The 12,876-nt window shown below is 37.9% G+C and overlaps 1 pseudogene across 1 annotated transcript in view; it reads left to right on the forward strand.

Annotated features, from left to right (window-relative positions):
• Positions 1 to 5,186: 5,186 nt before the first annotated feature.
• LOC306879215 (voltage-gated inwardly rectifying potassium channel KCNH7-like) overlaps positions 5,187 to 12,876 on the forward strand; it is a 49,622-nt pseudogene continuing 41,932 nt past the window's right edge. The window contains exons 1-2 of the transcript in view: positions 5,187 to 5,262; positions 7,147 to 7,377. The product of the transcript in view is annotated as a voltage-gated inwardly rectifying potassium channel KCNH7-like (transcript). The remainder of the gene's footprint in view (positions 5,263 to 7,146; positions 7,378 to 12,876) is intronic.

Here is a 12,876-nt window from a genome sequence, read left to right on the forward strand (position 1 = left end):
TGTTGTTTGGGAGGGTTTCAAGAAAAATTCTCCTACCTCATCCAAAAACAAACTCCAGCATATTCAGTTATCAGACACGACTGGAACTTCAAATGGGACTGGCTTCTATGGTCAGATGAAACTAAGAAATGAGCTTTTTATCAGCAAACACTCAAGACAACACAAAAATGGATCACCGAGCACAAAACCAAGCTTCTGCTATGGCCATTGCAGTCCTCTGACATGAACCCTGTAGAAAGTGAGTGAGGTGAACTGAAGAGAAGAAGCACCAACATGGAGCTGTGAATCTAAAGGATCTGGAAAGATTCTGGATGAAGAAATGGTCTCTGATCTCTTGTCAGGTGTACTTTAACCTCATCAGGCATTATAGGAGAAAATTTAGAGCTGTTAAACTGGCAAATGGAGGTTTCAAAAAGTATTGAATAAAAGGGTGCCGTTAATTGTGGCCAATGTGTATTAGAGAAAAAACATTTATTTCATATTGATTTCTCTCCCCATTTTAAATTCTTATTATCCAATGAAAGGTTAGATTTTAATAAAAGATCAAAAGGATTACCAATGCAGATTAATTTTCACAGCCGCCTTTGATCATATTTACCAAGGGTGCCGATATTTTTGGCCATGACTGTGTGTGTGTGTGTGTGTGTATACAGTATATGCTGGTAGTCGGGTGGGAAAGGCCAAGGTTTGCTCGGCCGGGAGGCTATTGCCGGCATTCGATAGGAATTCAATAATCAAAGCGTCGGATGGGTGAGCCTCGCCGGTAGTCGACAGAGAAACGTATTTGGGGAAATACTGAACAGATTATAATAGTGAAACAGCTGAACGTAATGAAAAACTCAGAAAAATTACAACTTTTGATGTTCACGTTCAATGATTTACGATTGTTGCAGCATTTATATCATAAAGAAATGGCCAAATATTAAAGATTAAGTGGACATTTGAATTAAGAGTTGTTTAGCCGAATGGGGATTACATGTTGAGTCGCTGGAAGTGAACTGAATCCTTCGTTTTTCAGAATAATTCCTCTTTGCCACTCTGATCTCCTTTTCCAGTGTGTATTTGGCCTGATTATACAAGACTTTGTCCCCCTTCCTGTAAGCATCTTCTTTGGCCTGACGGAGCTGTCTGAGTTTTGCAGTGAAGCACGGTTTGTCGTTGTTGTAGGTTAAATGAGTCCTGGTAGGAATGCACATATCTTCACAGAAACTGATATAAGATATAACAGTCCTTAATACAGGTTTAGCTGATTTCAGTTTCTGCCTGTAGGTCGGTATAATATGAACCAAACAGTGATCAGAGAGGCCTAAAGCTGCCCGTGGCACAGAGTGATATGCATCTTTTATTGCTGTGTAACAGTGATCCAATATATTACTGTCTCTGGTGGGACATGTAACTTGTTGTCTGTATTTTGGCTGTTCACGGGAGAGATTTGCTTTATTAAAGTCCCCTAAAATGATAAAAATAGAGTCCTGGTGTTGTTGTTCAGTCTCTGTGATCAGATCAGCGAGTTTCTTTAAAGCCAGGCTCACGTGAACTTGCGGTGGGATGTAAACACTTACGACAATGAACGAGCAAAACTCCTGTGGCGAGTAGAAAGGCCTACAGTTAATAAAGAGAGCTTCTAGATCTGAACAGCACATCTTCTTTAACACTGTTACATCTGTACACCACCTTTCGTTGATGTAAAAGCATGTCCCTCCACCACGCGATTTCCTGTTCTGATCAGCTGAAAGCTCGGCAGTTGAAACGCGCTGTCCGGGATGGCATCATTCGGCCAGGTTTCCGTGAAACACAGAGCAGCAGAGTGTGAGAAATCCTTATTTGTCCAGTAGAGCAGAAGAAGTTTGTCCGTTTTGTTGGGTAGAGAGCGGAGATTCGCCAGATGGATGCTAGGCAATAGCATTCGAAATCCGCGTTATCAGAGTTTCACGAGCGCGCCGGCTCACTTCCCCCATCTGGACGTCCTGCATTTGATCAGCGTCACCGCTCCGCCGACTACAATGCCCAGCAAAACATCAGAATAATCGAAAACCAGTGAAATATCGGGTGGTGTGTACTGCCGAATGTCCAGCAATTCGTCTCTGGTGAAACTGATTGCAGGGATATAACTAAACACAGGACAAACTGACAAAAACATAAAAACAACTGCGGAGGCTGCCATGAGCGGCACCATCTTGTTGTCAAAAACAAACAAAACGCTCCCAACATTTGCATATACCCACCCATGTTCTAGGCCTGCCGCCAGCTGAACCATCAGAAGTTCTGCAGGTATTGTGAAGAAACAAGCGAGGACAACAGCTAAAATGGCAGATCATGGAAATAAATGTTATGTTCCATGCTGTGCAGGGGATGTAAAAAGCAGGGATGGGTTGGTGTCTGTATTCAGAAAGCCACGGAAAGCAAATAACGTGTTCTAATAAAATAACGCGAGCCACTAAAGGGACATGGTTAGCTTCTTGCTAGCAGTAGCCTGTTACATTGCAGTACATAAGATTTCACTTAGAGTAAGGAGAGATGACTGAGGATGATGTCGAATGATTTACAGATCTTGAGCACCACTGACAAGCATCTGATCTTGTAAAATGTGTGGTAAGTACTGCTGCGCCATAGTATAAACAGAGTTTGTGCAATCGAAAGCGAAAGTGAAAGTAAAAAGCGATCCTGCATTTAAAAGCAGTTTCAGTGCCCCGCATGCCCGCAATTTATATGCAGTATAATTACACGACGATATAATTGCGAGAGAAAGTCTTGAAAAATATATTTTCCTCCCTGTGTTTCCTTCCTGTGAGCTACTGAAATGAGCCGCACTGTGAAACAGCCAATCAGAGCAGAGCTCAACATTATTATTCATGACCCTTCCATAAGCCAATAACAGACCATTTCATTCTAGGGAGAAATCCTGGGGTTGTAAATGCACACGTAAAATTCCTGGAGAATTTTTACCCTTACCTAAGCCACATACCTTCTATGTAGATATCAGAGAACAATTTAAAAGATTTTATCAATGCATTCTATGGTACCTTTAATTCATTTGCTCAGAATTACACACTGAACATATTTAACGGATTGATGGTGCACTGAACTAAACCAATCTCCAGCCTAGCACAACCTATAAAAACAAATTACTATTACACACATTGTCTCCTGTGTCCTTCCCTTTCTAGTTGTTTTAATAATTGACAGGGATCAAATTAGATTGCAGGGAAGTAGCATTTGACATTCTGAGAAAATACAAATTAGTTTCCCACAGTGACTCGAATACACACATGCAGATTGGTATGCACACACGTGTCTACTTATGTGCCAGTAAACCTCTCCATTACAGAGGAGCAGACATTACCAAAGGGGTCTGTGTCACTTTCTAAGTTTCATTCTTGTGAATATTGCATACAGTTAAATATTGATGAGTTGCACAGATAATTAATGAAGGAAAGAGTTGATTTACTGTAAGTGCTTCAGTTGTATCACTTTTTTGATTTACATTCAGTTTCAAAGCATGCCTGATACTTTCATTTTCTCTCTCTCACACACACTGTACAGTAATCAATTTGGGGTCAGTAAGATTTTAAGAGCGAGAGAAATGAGAAATTAATACTTTTATTCAGTAAGGACACATTCATTTGGTCAAATGTGACAGTAAAGACATTTATGTTACACAAGATTTTTATTTTGAATAAATGCTGTTCTAAATGCTTTCTATTTATCACAAAAAGGTAACACAGAATTCCAAAAAAAATAAAAATATTAAGCAGCACAACTGTTTTAATTTAATAATAATAAAAAATTAATAATTATAAGAAAAATTTCTTGCGCAGTAAACCAACATATTAGAATGATTTCTGAAGGATCATGTGATACTGAAGACTGGAGTAATGATGCTGGAAATTCAGCTTTAGCATTACATTAATATTTTAAACAGTTGTTTTAAATTGTCTTTATTTACAATGTGATGTCACTGTTTATTTTTAATCAAAATAAATGCCTTTAACAAAAAATAATGGCAAAAATATTTTGCCATTCCTAAACTTTTGAAGAAATCAAATTCAATTCTGTTTACTGTATTATACACTTTTTGACAATTTTTATTGCAAGTTGGTTAGTAAAGAGCCTACCTTCATAATGCATTCTCTTGCTTTCACCACTAGATGCCAGCACTGTTCTTTCTTCTTTTATCTTTTCCTCAGCGGGGGTTTTCCTCAGATTTCCGTGACATCAGAGGTCACGAAGAGGCAATAATGATCTCCTAACAAACATTTAATTGCAGTAAACCAGTCAGCGTTTAAGCAGTGGAAAGTGCTGACGTGATTTCTTTGTCTTGCAGTTGTACACACGCACGCGCACGTTTTCTACAGGCGTTAAACTGAATGTGGCAAGGCCTTACAACAAGATTTACTTAGTATAATTAGATTTTTAAATATTTATTTATAAAGAGCGTGTTTTGGTTGATAGACGCAAACGTTTGGTTCTTTCTAGTAATACAAAGGATATGCTATCCGTTTTCCAAATAGTTTTTTTTAAAGAAATAAACAAACGTTTGAACACTTTCCTCCTTCCCTACTTCACTCGTCATTTAGATAGTATTTCCAGCACCATGGACAGTCCCAGATTTACCACACATGCGAATAACACTTTACAAATGCCGAACCTATTTACTTTTCATGTTTTGACACGCTAAAATTTACATTTGCTGTCGCATTTTTGCATAAACGCTCTTTAATGTATAGATCCAGATAACACTGTAAATTGACCTGTCTAATTTAGTAAGTTCACTGTCATGGATATCTTAAAGGTGGTAAAAGAACGTGTTGTGTGAACTGCGCCCTTCAACACAGATACCGTTTCCTCGCGCGTCTCCTTTCACAGAGTCGCGCGCAGTGCGAGAGACAGACGTCACTGCTGTCAGTTTGTGGCCGTTTGTCACTAGATCTTGGTGGGTTTCAGTTCGATTGAGATGCTGCTCAGACCCGCAGCCTCCTCACATAGCGCCTCGTTTTCTCGTCTTTCGTTTCAAACAGCGACTACCGGTGAAGACAAAAACGGGAATGAATCACGGAAAGCGACAATCTAACGGCGGAAAGAAGGAGAAGACGTCGCCGGAATGACCCACAAAGAAACGCGTTTCCTCGCGCTGCGCTCGTGAAGCTCTTCCAACGGATTCAAAGGCGCACAACCAGCCGTCAATCATGCCAGTGAGACGAGGTCACGTCGCGCCACAGAACACGTTTCTCGGGATTATCATCCGCAAATTCGAGGATCAAAGTGAGTGTCGTCTTCCAGATGTTGCAGCAGCGTTTGTTTATTTCATTGCAACAATAAGAGCTGCATGTGGTGCGATTCAGTTGCGGTTTATTGTAGAGTGTGACCTCCAAATAGGGATAATTTACCTCCACACATTGACCGTGCAACTTATTTTAGCCTTCCTTCTGTGTCCAAACTTAGAAATAAATGCTTTGATTTATTAGCGCTGTACTATTACCGTTTCTCATTGATGTAAACATTGATTAGTTAAGTGGTTAACAGCGCAACAGATTTTGGATAGTGTTTGGACTCTTTCTCCATTAGTCTTTAGGGAGGGAACTGTCCATTTCTGTCACCCAGTGTTCAGCTAACATCATGTCAGCATCTGAAAATGTCACCGTTTGTGTTGTGTTTGAGTGTTAATGTGTTTACTCACACTACCTGAGGGGCCCAGTGTCCACTGCCAAAATATCACTCTTCCATGCCTTACTGTCTCTGCTGTTTTCTCTGTTAAGAAATATAACTGTTAAGGAACGTTCCAGGTTCAGTTGTGCTCAGTGTTGGTTACCACAAAAAATAATTTAGGCTTGTCCGGGTTTCCTTTAAATAGAGGAAGAGGTGAGGTTCTTAAAATGGAAATTATCTGGGCCAATTTTGGAGAATTAAAAAAAGGGAAGCATATTTTGTAATAGTACTATACAGTACTGGCTACATCAGTTCTTCTGTTCAAATATGAGCTGTGAAGCTGTTTAAATCATTTTTACAGGAAAAAGGTTACAAAATGTGTTTTCAAAGTAAAATCATGTTAGCACATATTGTGTCTTGTGGCTGTAATTTTGCAGTACTGAAGTGTACAAATTAGCCCAATTCACTGCCATTGTAAGTGCCTCCTGGATGCTTTTTTAAAGAAAAGGAGAGACGAGTGGTAATCAACATTATGCCTCTAATGCTTGATTGAGCTTTACTTATTGAACCCTATATTCTTTTAAATTTTATTTATGCAATACAATTTCTTTCCATCATGAATCCATGGAAGGTTAATATTATCATCTACATCTAATAATATCATACAAACGCAAAAAAGTGTTTTTTTTTTTTTTATAAATTTTTTTTTTTTTTTTGCTTATTTGCTTATCGGATTGAAAACCAAAACTGAAAAGTACTGTATATGTGCAATGGCAGAGAAATTTAGTAATGACGTGTGAAGCGTGGAATGAGCTGTTGTCTTTGTAGAATCAAGTGTCATAAATGAGTGTCATTTTATTCTAAAATTCTCCTTCCACTCATCGTCTGTGAAGTGGCGCAGTTCCCATCGTTCCTCACTTCATACTCTCATTCACAGACGGCTTGTTTGCGATTTCACTGCTTGATAAAAGCAGCACGGCAGAAAGTTTCTTCTGCTCGTTGTCTCCTAATTAGGTCCCAAAATAGATCAATTTTAAGTCTGCTATTTAAAAACTAAGAAAAGAAGCAATGGTAGGAGAATAGTTTGTGCAAACATCTAGAAACTCTGTATATTCATGCAGTGTGTGGATGTAAAAAATCAAATCCGATATTGAAACGTGTGACATGTAAAACGTGCACATCAACCCGATCACTTTATATAGCGTTCATGTAAATATTACGTTCAGATTCATCAATGAGAAGGATTTCCTTCCCATTTAAACAAAAAGCATCCATGTAAACATAGCCAGCGTAACGTCATAAAATTTGACAAGGTTTTCTGGCCTTATGACTCAAATTTACAACCTTACATTTGCTAATCTAATGGTACACTCTGCCAAAAGCACAAGTGCTCATACAGCAGAAAAATCTAACATTTTTATAAAAGATTTGAAAACGATTTACTGTACCTTTTCACCTCCGCTACTTATACACAATTTTCTTTTCTGCCTGTTTCTACAGACAAGAGATTTGTCATAGCCAATGCACGTGTCCAGAACTGTGCCATCATCTACTGCAATGATGCCTTCTGTGAGATGACAGGGTTTTCCCGGCCGGACATCATGCAGAAGCCGTGCACCTGCGACTTTCTGCACGGACAGCTGACCAATCGGCACTCTATTGCGCAGGTAGCACAGGCCCTCCTGGGCTCGGAGGAACGCAAAGTGGAGATCACCTACCACCGCAAGGACGGTGAGTGTGTGAGCTTTGTGTTTATAGTTCAGTGAACCTGAGAATGTCTATGGGTTATGTTCACTGAATGTTGTGGTGTTGGTTAATGTTTTGCATTAACCTCCAAATTTTTTTTGGTTTATCATAATCTCCATTTGAAACCTCAGTGAAAGGAAAAAAAGCCCTTTGCTTAAAGCAAAAGAAAAATAATGTTTTACACAGAGTGCTGCAGAAAATATGCTGTTAAACAATTAAATGTGAGCTCGGTGAGACTATTTGTTTAATATTCCCAGGTAGCCAATAGATTAAGGTTGGGGCGGAGCCATGTGTTGACTGACCAATGGTAGACAGGGAGAGTTAAACCAGTTTGAAGCATTTATTATTTTTGCAGTTCCATTTGGTGATGGTAGTGGCATAGAAATGACCCTCTTCAGCTTTAAATCCCACATTAATGATGTACTTTGATTTGTGAGTCAAATTTCTGTCTTTTACTTCAGAGGAAAACACTTTCCAATGTATATTTCTTTTTATCACTGTAATGTATTTTGTCAATGTCAATTTTTTATTATTGAATAGTACCTTTGTTTCCTTTTATTTTGGCTTTCTAGGAAAAAAAACAATACTTTTGATATAGAATATAAACTGAGAGAGAGAAAGAGTAAAAGGCAGAGAGTGTCTTTGAATTATTGCAGAGGAAGTTAAAGTCAGCACTGAAATGACAGCTCCTATTGTCTTTGACAATTTTGCTTCAGATCACAGGGAAACTGCTGAGAGCCTAGATCGTTTTTTATCCCGTTCGGCTATGTAGTGAAAGACTACTTGTCCTCAACAGAGGACATAGGTTTTTTTCTTTATTGTACAAGAATCATTATAAGCCCCTTACACAAATGAAACCCTGTAAATTACCGTAAAATTACCAGATTGGCTTTCCCTTAAATACAAAAACATGCTATTCACACAAGCGGTGGTGTTCTAGCTTTTTCCTGTTAAGGGACCATTCAAACATGAGCTCCAAAATACTAGTAAACTCTGTGATGCCAGTCATTGTAAATGACCTTTAAACACTGTGCTGTTGTCTTCATCCGCCTGGATGAGGAAAAGCAATTTAGTTTCACTGTCTGCAATTTAACAACCTTTTTTGACTTCACAGTCATAGGCGTAAAGGACCGATCACACAGAACACGTTTTTGCAACAGGTTTAAACACGAGATGCTGCACAATAGTATCAAACTGCAGAGGTACTGTGCTGATGAATGGAAATAAAGGCAGGGTCTTGAGATGTAGCTTACTGTAAACATTGCATAGTAATCATATTATGCTTTTATGTCTTCTTACATCCGTGCATCCTGACCTTGAATGTGCTCATACCAAGCATAAACTTACATTTTGTTCACACATAGCATCATGATCATCACTTCCTTTACCTAAAATCTTAACGGTATTTTTGAAAAAGCCTTGTTCACACGCAATCTCTAAATGGCACTTATCAAAGACTATATGTGTGAAAGAGTGCAACAGTTGGTTTTCCGGAAATAAAAATAATTTTCTCCCTACACTCTAAAAAATACTGGGTTAAATACAACACAGTGCTGCGTAAATATTGGACAGAACATGCTGGGTTGTTTTCAACAAACAGTTGGGCTAAATGTTTAACCCAACCTTCTAAACAACCCAGTCGCTGGGTTCGTCCATATTTTACCCATCATTTTTTAGAGTGTATAGAAATGTATTTTTACCAATAACTTATAAACCTTTAAAGATAGACCTTCCGTGAGATACAAGGTTGTTAATCGTTGGTACTTATGTTGAAGCCATCTGTTTATTTTTATTGTAATCTTGTTTTTTAAGTAAATGTAAAATATATTTTAACGGCTTTATATAAACAGCTTTTATATTTCTCCATGGTTTTTAATTTGATTGTCATTCGCAGTGCTTCCTGGCATTATAGTTATTTCCCTTAAGTACTGTCTGTAATGTTGTGATTCACCTCATAGCTGGTTGGCTTGGTTCATGGCTTTTAATGCTTTAACAAAGACTTTTTTCTTAAAGAAATTACAGAATTTAAATTTTTGGGTGAACTAACCCTTTAATTTACAAGAAAATGGCAAATCAGTCAAACACAATTGTAATTGCAAAATAATATACAAATTGTTACTCTTTTCCTATATAATTTTTAAACCGTGATGTCAGCCATTTTTAAAAAAACAAAAGAGAGAGTGTTCATCAGGAAATATGTGGCATATATGCTCTGAAAGAAAATACAAATAACCTCTATAAAGGACAAACAATATTTGCTTAGTCCCAGGAGGTTATATGAATTAATACATATTTAAATGAATTAATACATTTAATACATTAATACATTGTCAGACTTCTTTACAGCAGCACAAACTAGGCCCCCGTCCATGTGCTGAGAATTCTTTCATTCAATAATATAAATATTCTGCCCTTTTGTCATCTGGTTACCAGACACTTCTTGTATTCTCCTCATCATATTTCCGTCCTTAGTTTTCATCTCTCAAGATGATTCTCTGGAGAACTATAATGGGAGACTCTATCTGCTCAGATCTGTCAGGGCAAAAACCTAATTTCTTCAGGGCGGAAGTCATACAGGTGCTGGTCATAAAATTAGAATATCATGAAAAAGTTGATTTATTTCAGTAATACCATTCAAAAAGTGAAACTTGTATATTAGATTAATTCATTACACACAGACTGATATATTTCAAATGTTTATTTCCTTTAATTTTGATGATTATAACTGACAACTAATGAAAGTCCCAAATTCAGTATCTCAGAAAATTAGAATATTGTGAAAATATTCAATATTGAAGACCCCTGGTGCCACACTCTAATCAGCTAATGAACTCAAAACACCTGCAAAAGCCTTTAAATGGTCTCTCAGTGTAGTTCTGTAGGCTACACAATCATGGGGAAGACTGCTGACTTGACAGTTGTCCAAAAGATGACCATTGACACCTTGTACAAGGAGGGCAAGACACAAAAGGTCATTGCTAAAGAGGCTGGCTGTTCACAGAGCTCTGTGTCCAAGCACATTAATAGAGAGGCAAAGGGAAGGACAAGCTGTGGTAGAAAAAAAGTGTACAAGCAATAGGGATAACCGCACCCTGGAGAGGATTGTGAAACAAAACCCATTCAAAAATGTGGGGGAGATTCACAAAGAGTGGACTGCAGCTGGAGTCAGTGCTTCAAGAACCACCACGCACAGACGTATGCAAGACATGGGTTTCAGCTGTCGCATTCCTTGTGTCAAGCCACTCTCGAACAAGAGACAGCGTCAGAAGTGTCTTGACTGGACTGCTGCTGAGTGGTCCAAAGTTATGTTCTCTGATGAAAGTAAATTTTGCATTTCCTTTGGAAATCAAGGTCCCAGAGTCTGGAGGAAGAGAGGAGAGGCACATAATCCACGTTGCTTGAGGTCCAGTGTAAAGTTTCCACAGTCATTGATGGTTTGGGGTGCCATGTCATCTGCTGGTGTTGGTCCATTGTGTTTTCTGAGGTCCAAGGTCAACGCAGGACAACCTTGGACAACGCAGCCGTCTACCAGGAAGTTTTAGAGCACTTCATGCTTCCTGCTGCTGACCAACTTTATGAAGATGCAGATTTCATTTTCCAACAGGACTTGGTACCTGCACACACTGCCAAAGCTACCAGTACCTGGTTTAAGGACCATGGTATCCCTGTTCTTGATTGGCCAGCAAACTCGCCTGACCTTAACCCCATAGAAAACCTATGGGGTATTGTGAAGAGGAAGATGCAATACGCCAGACCCAACAATTCAGAAGAGCTGAAGGCCACTATCAGAGCATCATGGGCTCTCATAACACCTGAGCAGTGCCACAGACTGATCGACTCCATGCCACGCCGCATTGCTGCAGTAATCCAGGCCAAAGGAGCCCCAACTAAATATTGAGTGCTGTACATGCTCATACTTTTCATGTTCATAATTTTCAGTTGGCCAACATTTCTAAAAATATTTTTTTTTGCATTGGTCTTAATTGATATTCTAATTTTCTGAGATACTGAATTTGGGACTTTCATTAGTTGTCAGTTATAATCATCACAATTAAAGGAAATAAACATTTGAAATATATCAGTCTGTGTGTAATGAATTAATCTAATATACAAGTTTCACTTTTTGAATGGTGTTACTGAAATAAATCAACTTTTTCATGATATTCTAATTTTATGACCAGCACCTGTAACCACAACTATTACATTCCCTCTTAATTGAAAGTGTAAACTCATAATTGTGAGTTATCCAAAAGGATATAATGCATTAGAGCCATCACAGATCATTCATGCCTTTTAAAAATTCAGTAGCAGTTTAAGAGCCTTTTAAATAGAGTTCCTACCTGGAGTGAACATTCATATAATTCTGTCAGTCATGCTGCTCTGACTATAAAAAGCAGCCGCACTTTATCTGACATCCCTTCTTCATTAAACTCCCTGACTTCTCTTCGTAGTTATTATGTCCCAGGGGGAACTTTGAGCTACTGTTTCTAGATCCTGCTTTATTGTCAGATGAAATCTCTTGACTGTTCTGTATGTCTCTTAGACATCATATGAACTAATGGATGTCATTACATTGGTTTCCACCCCAGAGACCCCACATAAATTCAGTTCTCTCTCTCTGAGGCTGCTCTCCTCTCACTGAGCCATAAGCACAGCACATTCTGGACCTGCTCTTTATAGTGATTGTAGTGTCTTCTACTGTGAATGCATTAAACTCTGAATGATGAGCATGTGCGTGAAAGCCTCTGTGTCTTTCTCTCTGTATAAAAATAACATAAAAATAACAAATAAAATTAGAACAAAAGAGCTTTGTATCTTTGTCATTGTAGAACATTAAGCTACAGAGTTTTTTCAGTTTTTTTTTATATCTATGATATCTTATTCATCTCCATAGACCCATTGTCAAGGCTCAATTACTCCATCAAAACCAAACCATAAATGTGTTCTTTTATAAACTGGCTGACATTTAACATTCAAAGTTATTCACTCTTAAACTAAGCACAATCAGTGTATAAAAAACAGACTCACAAAGTCATTTCATTTCCATTTAAATATGACACCTTCACTTATTCATGGAAGCATGAAGCCTGCTGAACTTGCTATATTCATCACACAGTTTTAATGGACATTCAGTTTTAAATGCCAAATTGTAAGTGTAAATGACATTTTGCTACTCTTACTGCATTAACACTTTAAAAATATCAGCTAATGTATTTCTATTTGAATAATTAACACTTATTTGGTTTAATATTTAAATTAAATAGTAATAAGAAATGGCAAATGGAAATTGTTATTGAATTTGAATTAGCATTTTTAATTTGCATAAAATATTGCACATATGGACGAATGCAAATTCAAATACTCAAATGCCATTGTACATATTCCATTTCAAATTAAATTTAGCCAATTTCATATTTCAATATAGTTTGACTAATCAAACGTCTGAAAAAATCAAAGAGAAAGAAAGATATAATTATGGCAGAT

This window comes from Barbus barbus (genome assembly GCF_936440315.1).
Source record: "Barbus barbus genome assembly, chromosome: 13".
Lineage (NCBI taxonomy): Eukaryota > Metazoa > Chordata > Actinopteri > Cypriniformes > Cyprinidae > Barbus > Barbus barbus.